The sequence below is a fragment of the Rhipicephalus microplus genome, chromosome X (assembly GCF_043290135.1).
Source record: "Rhipicephalus microplus isolate Deutch F79 chromosome X, USDA_Rmic, whole genome shotgun sequence".
NCBI classification, from domain to species: Eukaryota; Metazoa; Arthropoda; class Arachnida; order Ixodida; family Ixodidae; genus Rhipicephalus; species Rhipicephalus microplus.
In genome coordinates this window covers 444,332,665-444,344,703 of record NC_134710.1, presented here as the reverse complement: position 1 = coordinate 444,344,703, position 12,039 = coordinate 444,332,665, and the positions used below count along the sequence as shown (strand labels likewise).

At 44.6% G+C, this 12,039-nt stretch overlaps 1 long non-coding RNA gene across 1 annotated transcript; it reads right to left on the bottom strand.

The window, feature by feature from the left end:
* Positions 1-223: 223 nt before the first annotated feature.
* Positions 224-4,009, bottom strand: LOC142776615 (uncharacterized). Its single transcript, XR_012887681.1, has 2 exons — positions 2,661-4,009; positions 224-1,093 (listed from the first exon to the last, which is right to left on the bottom strand). It is a non-coding gene; the product is annotated as an uncharacterized LOC142776615 (long non-coding RNA).
* Positions 4,010-12,039: the final 8,030 nt, after the last annotated feature.

The following is a 12,039-nucleotide window of genomic DNA, read 5'->3' as shown; positions in this document are numbered from 1 at the left end:
ATAAATAAAAAAGGCCACAGTAATACGAATGAAATCACCTTCGGGGGCGGGTTTCAACATCTCCAATGAAAGAAAATTACATTTGTTTTTGACTATGTTTTACTTCTTGCATCGCATCATGAGAATGCGATTTCTATTGCCGCAATAACTTGCTACATAGCACGCTTGGTATCAGTGGATAATTGCACACATCAACATGCATGCAGAAAACAAAACACAGAGACCAAACCAGGCATAGTTTATGGCAGTAAGAGCACAATAGAAGTTATTTCAACTATACAGGGAGAATGATTTTCTTATTAACACTGTTCACTTGCAAATGCACCCCACTGCTCCGTGAATATTGACAAAAAATCCATTGCTTGTTCATCGTTGTGTTGAAGTATTCTTATTATATACGAAGAGTATTCCCTTTTGACAATTACAGCTGTTGCAGCTACGAAGATTGACACGTCCGATAAAGCAATATTACAATTCTTTACCTTCGAATGCACTGTTGGTGTGAAATCCTTACGTGGAATAGCTCGAAGCTACGCATTTTTTCTGAGTGTCAGACAAAAAATAGGGTGGCTGTCGGACACCTGGCGTGACGTACGTAGCACGCGGAGAAATAAGGATGCGAAGTTGATGATGATACGCGTGGTTTAACTTCCCAAAACCACCATATGATTATCAGAGATGCCGTAGTGAAGGGCTCCGGAAATTTCGATCACCTGTGGTTATTTAACGTGCACCCAAATCTGAGCACACGGGCCTACAGCATTTCCGCCTCCATCGAAAATGGAGCCGCGGCAGCCGGGATCCGATCCCGCGACCTGCAGGTCAGCAGTCGAGCAAGGATGTGAAGAGGCCTGGGATATTTAGAGGGCGTTGACTGACCTCGAGTCAACGCACTTTCACTGGAACTGGGAGCTCAATCAGAACAATGTGCGAGAAAAGCATTTCGTGAACGAAAAAAAAAAAACAGGCCTTTTCCAAGAAAAAAAAAAAAAGGCCTGCTGGAAAATCGCCTGGCAGATTTCCGCAAATCAATGCCGTTTGTTGTCCGGTGGCTCTGGAGACAGCAGGTGTAAGAAGCTTGTGCTGTATGTGCCTGAAAAAAATTACTTGTCATAACACCAAAATGATGTCACTCATGTGATATATACTATGACATATACGACTCAGTCATGGAAATCACTATTAAGTGATTTTATTAACTTGCTGAATACCAAAATTTACATGGCGTGTTAAAAGATTATGAGTAATATAAACAGCTGATCATAACATGCAAACCTTGTTATGCATGTCATGCAGGTCATGGCATAGATCACCTAATCATATGAAGCTCTAATAGCCACTTTATTAATTTGGTGTCCACCAAAATTGACTCGACATAATAAGAAGACATAAGTACCATAACTCACTAGTCCTAACATGAAACTCATGTCATGTATGCCATGCCATGACAAACATGACCAAGTCATGGGGCTTCAACGGTGGATTTTTTATCATGGCAATATTGACAAGGTACGGAAGAGAGTACAACTAACACAAATGACTAGTTTATCCAATAAAAAAATAAAAGTTTATCCAATCCAAATGACTAGTAACTAGATGAGCTTAACTAATCAACTGAGCTTAACTCAGTTGATTAGTTAAGCTTAAGATTAGTTAAGATTAAGTTAAGTTAACTTAAATTAAATGAGCTTAACTTCAATCAAATTAGCTGAATCTGGTTTAATCTGAATGGATTTAATGTGCATTGTTCCGGCATTCAACAGGCAAGACAATCTCACTCCTAATTCTCTAGCTTGTGATTAGCTTAATCCAGATTAATCCACACTGTTTTGTGGCAATACTCTTATGACCCAACTGACTAGACAAACTGAATTTATCTAAATTGCCTGGTTCAGTATTACATTAGTATGGATTAACTTAATCCAGCTTAACCTGGGCTTGATTATACTGGCTTAATCTTTATTGTCTTATTGTGGCCATTCATATCATCCAAATGGTTAGGCATTTTCAACTTGCTGATAAGAGACTTGCTCAAGATTACCTTAAGTTAAATTAGCTTAATGTGGATTATACGAGATGGTCTTAACCATGCTCCAGCATCCAACAAGCTAGACAATCTCATGTTAATCCAAATTCATTAGCTCGTGATTAGCTTAATGTTAATTACCTTAGTTCGGTTTAATCCATATTGCCTTATGGTGGTCATACTCAGTCATCTAACTGGCTAGGCATTCTCGACTTACTTTGAATAGATTTGTTTAGGATTAGCTGAATTTCACTTAGCTCTAACTCAATTAGGTTGCGATATACTGGCTTAACTAGACTTTTTTGAAGCATATGCTGGTTTAATCTGGTGGCCTAATTGGCATCAATGAAGATCAATCAGTATTGATTTGCATCAATTACTATTGATTGTCTTGACTATGCTTATTAGACATGAGCTATGATTAACTTGTCTTGACCAAGCTTATCGGCAATGTAGCCGAAGCATCTATTCACTCCGTATGGCTCAACGCAAAGCTTAACAACTTCTTTGTAAAAGCAGCTTCAGCGGTGATTATGCGAGGCAGCAGTAGCAAGACAAGCAAAGATTTACCAGCATGCTCACTGCCAGTGATTAAAAAATGCACGGCCACATGTTGGACAAGTTGACAGCTAACCTCGCATATCTTGGTGCTATCGGTCAGATGCCAGCGGTCGCATTTCACTTGCGCTTCCCATTCTTTCTTCGCTCACTGTTACAAGGAAATCGAGACATCTGCGGGGCTTTCGTGTGTGAACTAGTACACAGAGGAACACAGCAGCCTTTCATAGCGGCCAAACTCATTACGTCAAGCACGACGTATTCACAGCACCACTCCCGCGCTAGCCTCTGCACGCCGCCCTACACTTTTGAACCAATAGCGCTGCCAGGCTGCGTGGAGCCTTTCAAAAGATGTCTCTACCCTGAAAACAGAGGTGCACGCACATAGGCACCCTATGATGGATGGATGGATGGATATGGCTGGACCCTTTAGATCAGGCGGTGGCTACTGCCACCAAGCCGCAATACCTAATGAATCAAAAACTATATTTTTTTTTCCCTTAAAAAGTGAGTTTGAGGATTCGTACTTTGCAGTGAAGAGTTTAATTTTCACTCGCGCCTTGACTTTAGCCACCAATCAGATAACCTCCTTCTAGTTAAGTCTACCCGCTTAAAGTTTATTTTGCCCTCCCGGTCCCTAAACCACAGTGCTTTGACAAACTCTGCGCCATCATTCTGAACTATAGGGTGAAGCTCTTTACAGAACATTATCAAGTGTTCGGCAGTTTCTTCTTCCTCTCCACACGCACTGCATACTGTGTCTACCCCTTCGTATTTGGCCCGATATGTCTTGGTTCGCAGTACTCCCGTCCTGGCCTCAAACAGTGATCATGGATGGATAAATGGATAGATGGATATGGCTGTACTCTTTAGATCGGGCGGTGGCTAGCGCCACTAAGCCGTAATACCTAATGAATCAAAAACTATATTTATTTTTTTCCCTTTTTTCTTTTTTTTCTTTTTTTTTGACCTACTCTTTGTGGGCGCCATTTATCGCATTAAACGGAAACAGCCTAAGTGGTGAACACAATCTGGACATGGTGCCGGGAGCATTGGCATATCCCCTAACTTATTCTTACACCGCAATATAAACACAGCACCAGCAGCAGAAAAAAAATCACAGCATATCCACGGACGTCCATTTGTTCGTGCATCCGTCCAAGCATGGGTTGATCTGTCCGTCCATGCATCTGTCTGTATCTCCGTCCGTCTAGTGAACACTTTAAGTACCACCACCTCGCATCTTTTCATCATATATTGACTATATTGAAGTATCGCCATCTAGCGGACATTTCAAGAAATAAACGAGAAGTGGCCACCTACTACATACATAGAGGACGTACGTACACCCACAGCTTAAGGAGCTCCGACACTCCATGAACTGAACGAGAGGTGGCTATACCTACTACATACATCGAGGACACACGACCTACGGCTTAAGGAGCTTCACCCCTAAAAGCGTATTCCCTGTGGCACATACCCGCTCTCTCAGGTATGTGCCACTGGAGGTTACAAACGTGTATGTGTCACCAGTGGTTACAAACGATAATGGGAGACGAACGGATGACACCATAAGGTGATGAGCATAAAGGTGCTTCATGAAGCTCGTCTTCCGCCGTTACGTCTTCTCGCCTCTCAACGACTACTGACACAGCTTTGCCGACTTGGCGAATCGAGCCCAGGACGAGCACTACTCAGTCGCTTTTGGCGACGCACAGAATCCCGAGATTTCGTGGCCCTCAACACCCTTCGCCATCTTATCATCGATTTCCCCAAACAAAGACAACTTCGACAAGACCCACCTTGGTCACATGAGGATGTCGACTGCCAGGTGACGATTCCACGGATGCAAAGCAAGCGTTCCACACCCACAGCAGAAATACTTTCTTTGGTACTTTAATACATTGAAGAAAAGTACGCCGATTATTTGAAAGTTTTCACCGATGGATCAGTCGACATAGTGCGCCGAGCAAGCGCTGCAGCGTTTGTGATCCCATCTCTAAAGGTTTCATGGGCAGCGAGACTCGAGCGCGTTGTTTCATCGTCAGCATGTGAAAGCGTGGCAATTCAGGCAGCTTTGAAAAAACTGAAGTTTTGTAGGCAGCAACAAGTCGTGCTGTTCTCGGACAGTAAGCCCGCTTTGCAGTGGCTAAAACATGGATTGATTTTGGATCGATGCACTTAAAGATCACTGCGAATCCTTAAAGACCTGCATGGCATGGGTATAAACATTACGTTTTAATGGATTCCATCACATGTGGGTATAGCGGGTAATGAGGCGGCTGACAGACTTGCCCGGAGTGCTCTGGAGCTTACACCAACGAAGAAGGCTCCCAAAGACAATCAGCGTATCTTACGAGAAGCTGTAAACAAGCATTTTCACTTGTTATGGCTGACGCCCCACCAGCCATGTGTGACACAAGGGCTATCAAGGGAAGGGGTCTGCTTGCTTCATCGCATTCGAACGGAATCAGCGCGTACACCACGCAGCATGGCTTCACAAGATCACTGTCCGCGACGCCCTTGTTCCCGAAGTGCAAGGAAAACGGTGATATAGAACACTATTTGCTTAAATGTTGTGCGCTTAAGAAGGAACGACAAGGTTTATTTGAGGAACTGCAACAGTTAGGCTCACCATGCGACGGCGTGACTGATATTGTGTTTCCGCGTGGTTCCTCGATCTTCAGGAAACAAGTGTCGCGACTTCTCTTGAAATTTTTTATTGCTACAGACCTCGCATGTGACTGGTGATAAGTGACAATTATGTTTGGGGTATAGTTCAGCGAGATAGAGTACCGGTACCGTACTACACGTGAAATAGCACAAAGGCCGCTGTCTTATGCAGGCTTACGTCGCGCTAAGAACGATTTTTATTAATTTTTATTTATTTATTCATATTGTTAGCATACATGCCAAAACAGGAGTTGCTCATCTGGGCACACAAATTTCAAAAATCAACGCAAAAGTGGAATATCTCACAATTTGACACAAAGAAAGCAAAAGCAATTCAAAAAAAAATAAAAAAAAATCCAACATTCAATGCGCACCCTGCAGCATAACACGGCAGAACACAGGTGAGCAAGTGAGTGCCTTATCATAGCTCAGTTCAACATTTGAAACGCACATTCGAAATCTTTAACATTGTTACACAGTACAACGTCATTTCGTAACTTATTCCATGTGTCAATAGCGGATACAGTAAAAGAATTCTTGAACGATTTCGTGTTATGCTTCAGAGGTTTAATGTGTTTGGTGTGCTTTGTCCGCGAATGCGACGTGTCTAGAGTGAAAATTTTTGTTATCTCTGTTTTGTGGATACCGTGGAATATCTGAAAAAAGAATTTCATGCTGTTGATATTCATTCTTTCGTGCAATGTACGAATATGAGCCCTAGTTTTTAGACTTGTTACGGACTGCGTTCTACGGTAGGAATTAAAAATAAATCTTAAGGCTCTACTTTGAACCTGTTCACATTTAGCGATATTATTTTGCGTATATGGCTTCCATATCGGGCATGCATATTCCAGCAACGGGAGTACTGTGGTTTTATATGCTATAAGTTTTACTTCAGGTGTCGCGTCACCAAGCCTCCGACGAAGCATCCAAAACTTTTTTTTGCAATTTATCAGATATAATCTATATGACGGTTCCAGTTCAAGCTATCTGTGACGTAAACACCCAGGTATTTATATTCTGACACACGGCAGAGCGGTTCGTCATTTATGACGTAACGAAATAAGAGAGGCTTTAAGAGCCTTCTCGTGATTTGTTAAAAAACAAAGGACACAGCTTCATTTAGCAAAGAGGAAACCGGGTGGGGCAATTGCCTGCAAATTATGCAAGGCGACATCCGCCGGCTACCTAAACATAACCTTAACCTTGACACCATAAAGAGCTTCGCCCCTAAAAAAAAAAAAAGAATGTTCCTTGCCGTCAGTTCTAGGCTTGGTATAGCTTGGTTCAGAGCCTGGTTGTGCGGCCTCTATATAGTTGATGAGCGTGCGCAGGGTAGAGCCAACACCCTATAGAAAGGCAAGGCCTGAGCTTTCTTCTAGTGACGTCAGGTGATAGGGCGGACTGGTAAAAGTACGGAGCACTGTTCAAGAGAGGTTGTCGCATAGAATTACAAAGCGGGCGCTTTTTTTTTCTTGCAAGAACGAGCATGCACGTAGTTTAAAATAAATTTCACTCGAAGCAAACTATAGGAGCGAAACATTTATTTACACAAACTAGTTTCGTTTTGTGTTTGCGCTTTATCAGAAGCTGTTCACCTATTTGTTCTGGAGAGTTGTGGCTTTCCGTTTTTTTTTTTTTTTGCCTTGTCAGCAGCGTCAAGAAGTTTGTCGTTGAGCTTTCCACAAACGCTCTTCAGTAAAATGTTAGTGCTGCACCGCAGGATGTGTTTCAGCACTGATTCGCTTGTGTGACCGTCCTCACAGGTGTCGAAGTCAGATGGCTGGCTCTTCGTTGGCCAGCAAATGCAGCCTTTGTTTTTCCACTGATCCAGCCATTTCAAAAGCAAGCCCATAGCCATATTTCAACAGCTCGTCACACTCTTTGCTGTGCAGATCCCTGATTGTCGAAAATGACGCTGTTTGCATGCGCTCTGATTGTGCTGCGTCTGTTTGCATCTCAGGGAAGTAGAAGCATACTTGGTCATTCTTCTGGTTGATCCAGTTGTTTCGTATGCATTTTAGTATGTGTACCGGGTCTATAACGAAGAACAGCGGCCTCGCAGGGTCCGACGGGTGTTGATACACAATTCAGTTGGAAGGGGTCGATTCGAAGTGAGACATCGCTTTCCTGTTCACGGAGTTGTTGTTACTCACGACACACACAACGCGGTACCCAATCTTTTCCAGCCCGCAAATCACATTTTTCAGCATCTTGTGCAGGAACTCCGCGTCTAGTCGCTGCACGGGCACGATGTGCGCAACTTCTTTGAATTCTCGGGAACTTTGAATTCTCGGGAAGCTCGGGAACTTGGACGGTACAGCGTCCGGGCGGAGGCGAACATGGGGATAATGGCACTGTAATTGTGCGGTCAGTAGTTACATCGGTATGCGAGGCTTCTCGGATGATGTCCTCCTCTCTGAAGTGAAGTTCGCATACCTACCAAGGAAATTTACATACAATGAGCAGACCAATGAGTATTTGACAAAGTGCGGCTTGTGAACCACTTATTCGAGCATATGCAAATATTGAATTTACATTTGCAATGAAACAACAATGCTCTACCAGAAAGAAAGCTTACCCTGGAATTCTCGGTCACGGAGAGGTCTTCCCGTGGCACAGCGCGTATCCACGCGTTCCTCAGAGTTTGATCCCTTGGGAACTTGAAAACGTGCACTTTCGTGTCCACGGTGTAGTTGCCACGGCATCGCGGCACACAGCATTTGCACGGCATCTCACCGTCGCACCATCAACATTCTGGAGCCGCACGTGCGTTGCTGCGACGTGCTGGGACCGGCCGAACCGGTTAAGCCGCCTCTTGCAGCCGCCCCATTAGCTGACGTGACGCGACTGGAAAGGGAGGAGAACTGAGGCCTTCTTCCTTTCCAGTTGGTGTTGGTAGAGCGCACGCAGGCGGATCCTACCGAGTGCCGAACGTTGTCCATAGTAGCAGATGACAGTCCCAGCTGCGTGAAAGCACGTTAGCGGTGAGTGGTGGTGGTGGTAGTGGTTAGAATGAAGAGGAAAAAGGCACCTAATTTCTGTCTGCCTTAAGGCGACACAGCGCAGTGCCTTATAGGGGTGGGGGGAAGGAGGGATAAAAAGAATAGAAGGAAAATACACGGAGAAGAAGACAGCCAACGAGAGAAAAAAGCAGGAGATAGGAAAGTGGGGATCCGGTCGAAGCAGTCCAAGGGCAGGGTGCCACAATGCGAGAGCTGCACGGCGTCAGGAGACCGCGGAGGGCGAACCAGTCGGCGGGAGCTACGCTGATGCCGGAGATCGCGAGGGCACAACCGTCCAGCTTGAAATCCTGCGAGCGAATCTCCGGTGAGTGGAGAGGGTGGAGCAGGAAGGGAAAAGATGCGCTACGGTTCCCCTCGCTCCGAAGTCACCACAGAAGACCTCTGCAAGGATTCAGAGCCTGAATGTCCAACGAAATGAATATCCAATTTTGTGAAGAATTTGTCTTGGTTCCATATTTGTCAGACAAGTGATTCATTGAATTCAGATAGCCTCATGCATTTGAACTTGTTTTTCTGTTTATTTTTTTCATTTTTACTTAAATTTCTTCCTTTATTTTGTTTATTTACATACTTTGCTGGTGCTGTTTATTTCTGTCGTAAACCCGACATCACACCCCCTACATAAATATAAGAGGGCGCTCTCTCACCCACTTTGTATGGTATTTGTGTGCGTTTAGTCCCAGAAAGTGTTTGCCAGCGCCACTTGTTGCCAAGAGGCAAGTGTGGAACTCTTTTTTTTTTTTTTTTTTGCCAGAAAGCCTCACAAGGCATGTGATTTTTAATGAGGTGTCAGCTGACCGATAAACCCTTAGATGCTAACTAAAGCATCAAGTCTGCTGGGTCAAAGCTCTTGGTGCGAAAGTGTGAAAGAAGAGTAATTGTTCGAGGGGCTCGTATATTTGTTGGAAAACCAACGGCCAATTTAGCCAAATAAAGCGTTGTAGACATTATTTGCGGCTGTTCTAGAGTGCAACTCTTAGGCGTTCGTTCCTGTGCTGAGCAGTGCCGCCGTCGCCGGCATATCCGATAGGCAAAAAAAAAAAAAAAAGCAACAGATAGACTTAAAAAATGATAGGGAAAAATGCCCAGTATGGCATGGGTTTCAATCGGAGCCTTCTGGGTGGCAGTCAAGCATTCTACCATAGAGACACCCTAGTCCTTGAGACTCACTGGCAAAAACCCTATACCGGCTTCCCGTCAAGCAAGGAATCGTATTAACCTATGTAAAACAGCGTGGCACAGGAGTAAAATAACAACCAGTCATCACACGAGGCACATGTGTGGCAAGCATGTGTACTAATGCTTCCCACCCACTGCAAAAAGCTCAACCATAATTTTTTGCTGCCATCGGCGACATGCAGCATAAAAAAAGGAGCCCATAATAACTTACAGATGTAGAGCAGGTATCTGCAGAAAGACGGCAAATAAATTATGGTACATGACATACCAAGCAGAGACAGCCAAAGAATAAAACACAGAGTGCCTTGCCCCAACACACAATTTACATTTGGCCCTATTATATTTTCCAGTGAAAGTTTTCCCTGCAGTGTAATAATAACAATGACCCATTTTCAAAGCAATTCAAGTAAACTAAAGATACCCTTTCCATTGATGGGATCCAAACCATGCAACCTAATAACTACGGCTGGTGCGCTGCCAAACACTGCCAGGCGTAGAACTCGCATAGATACCCAACAAAGTGGACGAGGGAGCACCCTATGTCGTAGTTTAATTTAGCTTAAGGGGGTATATAGTAGGGTAGATCGACCAAAAGAGCGATTTTTTTATTTGCCAACTAAAAAGAAATATTACCCACTCTGAGGATCAGTTTCGGAGCCTAATCTCAGACGAAGGGGCACTCCCCAAGGGACAGTTATCTCCCCACTTCTTTTCAACATAGCCATGCGCAAGCTGTCAGAAAGCCTTTCGGAAATTCCTAATGTAAGTCACGCTTTATATGCTGACGACATTACAATCTGGTGTACCAAATGATCGGAGGTGGTGGTCGAACAAGTCCTACAGGAGGCTCTGGACATCGCAGTCTTTCTTGGAGGGTACGGGACTGGTGCTTTCGCCGGAAAATTCAGAGCTCGAGCCTGCTGTACAGACAGGCTAGACGAGGTGCCAGAGGACTCACCCCACTTGATCAGGTGCCCATTAACGTTTGTACCAAGGATGGTTGCACATTCCCTAGAGTAGATTCTGTTAAAATTCTGGGGATTTTATTAGACTGCAACGCGAAGACTACAGCACAACTCATGACTAAAACAGAGAACATTATGAGTTTAATTAGGCGAGGATATCCTCCTAAAGGCTCACGACGCTTTTCTCATGAGCCATATTATTTACGTAATTGTCATTCTCAATTGGACCAAAACAGAGAGGGACAAATTGGATACACTCATGCGTAAAAGTTTCAAAAAAGTGATCGGTGTCCCAACCACGACTAGCACTGAAAAGCTCATAAAGTTGGGAGAGCATAACACCACTTCTGAATTACTTGAAGCACAGAGGTCAGCCCAAATCATTCGGTTATCAAATTACAAAACAGAAAGACGACTGCTAGATGCGGAAGGTCTTCGTCCTATCTTTATTCAGAGAGAAACCGCGCAACTGGATCACCAAACAAGGAATAAACTTATTGTTGACGTTTTTCTAATAAATGTAAATCCCAAATATAATAAAGGTCGTAGATTAGCGATGGCTAGGGCTTTCATACAAAAGCTCTCCGGAACAAAAACATTTGTCGATGCAGCACACCACGCCAGCGGCAACAAGCTTTCTGTGGCAGTTGTCAATGACAGAGGAGAACTCTTGGCCGCTTCGGTGTAGACCTCCTTGGTCGATGTAGCAGAACAGACTGCTGTAGCACTGGCATTGCTGGACCCAAAACGCACAATGGTCTACACCGACTCCCGAGCGGCTGTTAGAGCATTTGCATTGGAACTGATAGCCACAGAAGCAGCCAGGATTCTCCGCGGCAGACCCACTTCCAACATTCTTCACCACATAGTCTGGTTTCCAGCTCACATGGGACCAGACGTACTACCGGATCACCTGAACCCAAACGAGGATAGCCCACGACCATGAGCGAGGTTTCACATGCCGCGACGGGCTGGTCTCCGCGTGAGTTCAGGAGAGCTCGTCCGCAGCAATCCTCTCGTTACCTTCCACTAGATAACATCTCATTACAGAGGAGAGTGACAGACATTTCCCTTTCCTCATTATAGGATCCATCGATCACAAGCAAACACGCTTCGCATGCTCCAGACGGGGTCTTACCACTCCAGGGGCTTTTTGAGCATGCTTCATCCGGAAGTAATCCACTTTACCTAAATTGTGGTGAATATTGTTCTCCAAGTCACATGCTCTGGCAGTGCCCTGCATTACAGGACTTTAACCCAGAAGTGGACTGGACGACGGCAATCACAGACCCCAGACAAGACGCCCAGCTTTCGACTGTCCGGAGGGCGCGTGAACGTGCCTAGAGGCATGGCCTATCTGTTTTGACATGAGACTAGCCGACGGATGCGTGGGGAGCTACTTAATTGGCCGACTGCCTGGCCTCTTAGGACGAAAATAAAATTGTTTGTCTGTCTATCTGTCACTCTGAGGAGCAATACCATGCATTGGCGAGTATGTAGGAGTGCTGCCAGCCTTTTAACATTGCTGCCAGAGGCTGCCCCTACCGAAGAATATGTGGGCTCTTTTGTTTCAGTGCTTCTGCGTGTATGCATTTTAAAAAAATGGCAACTA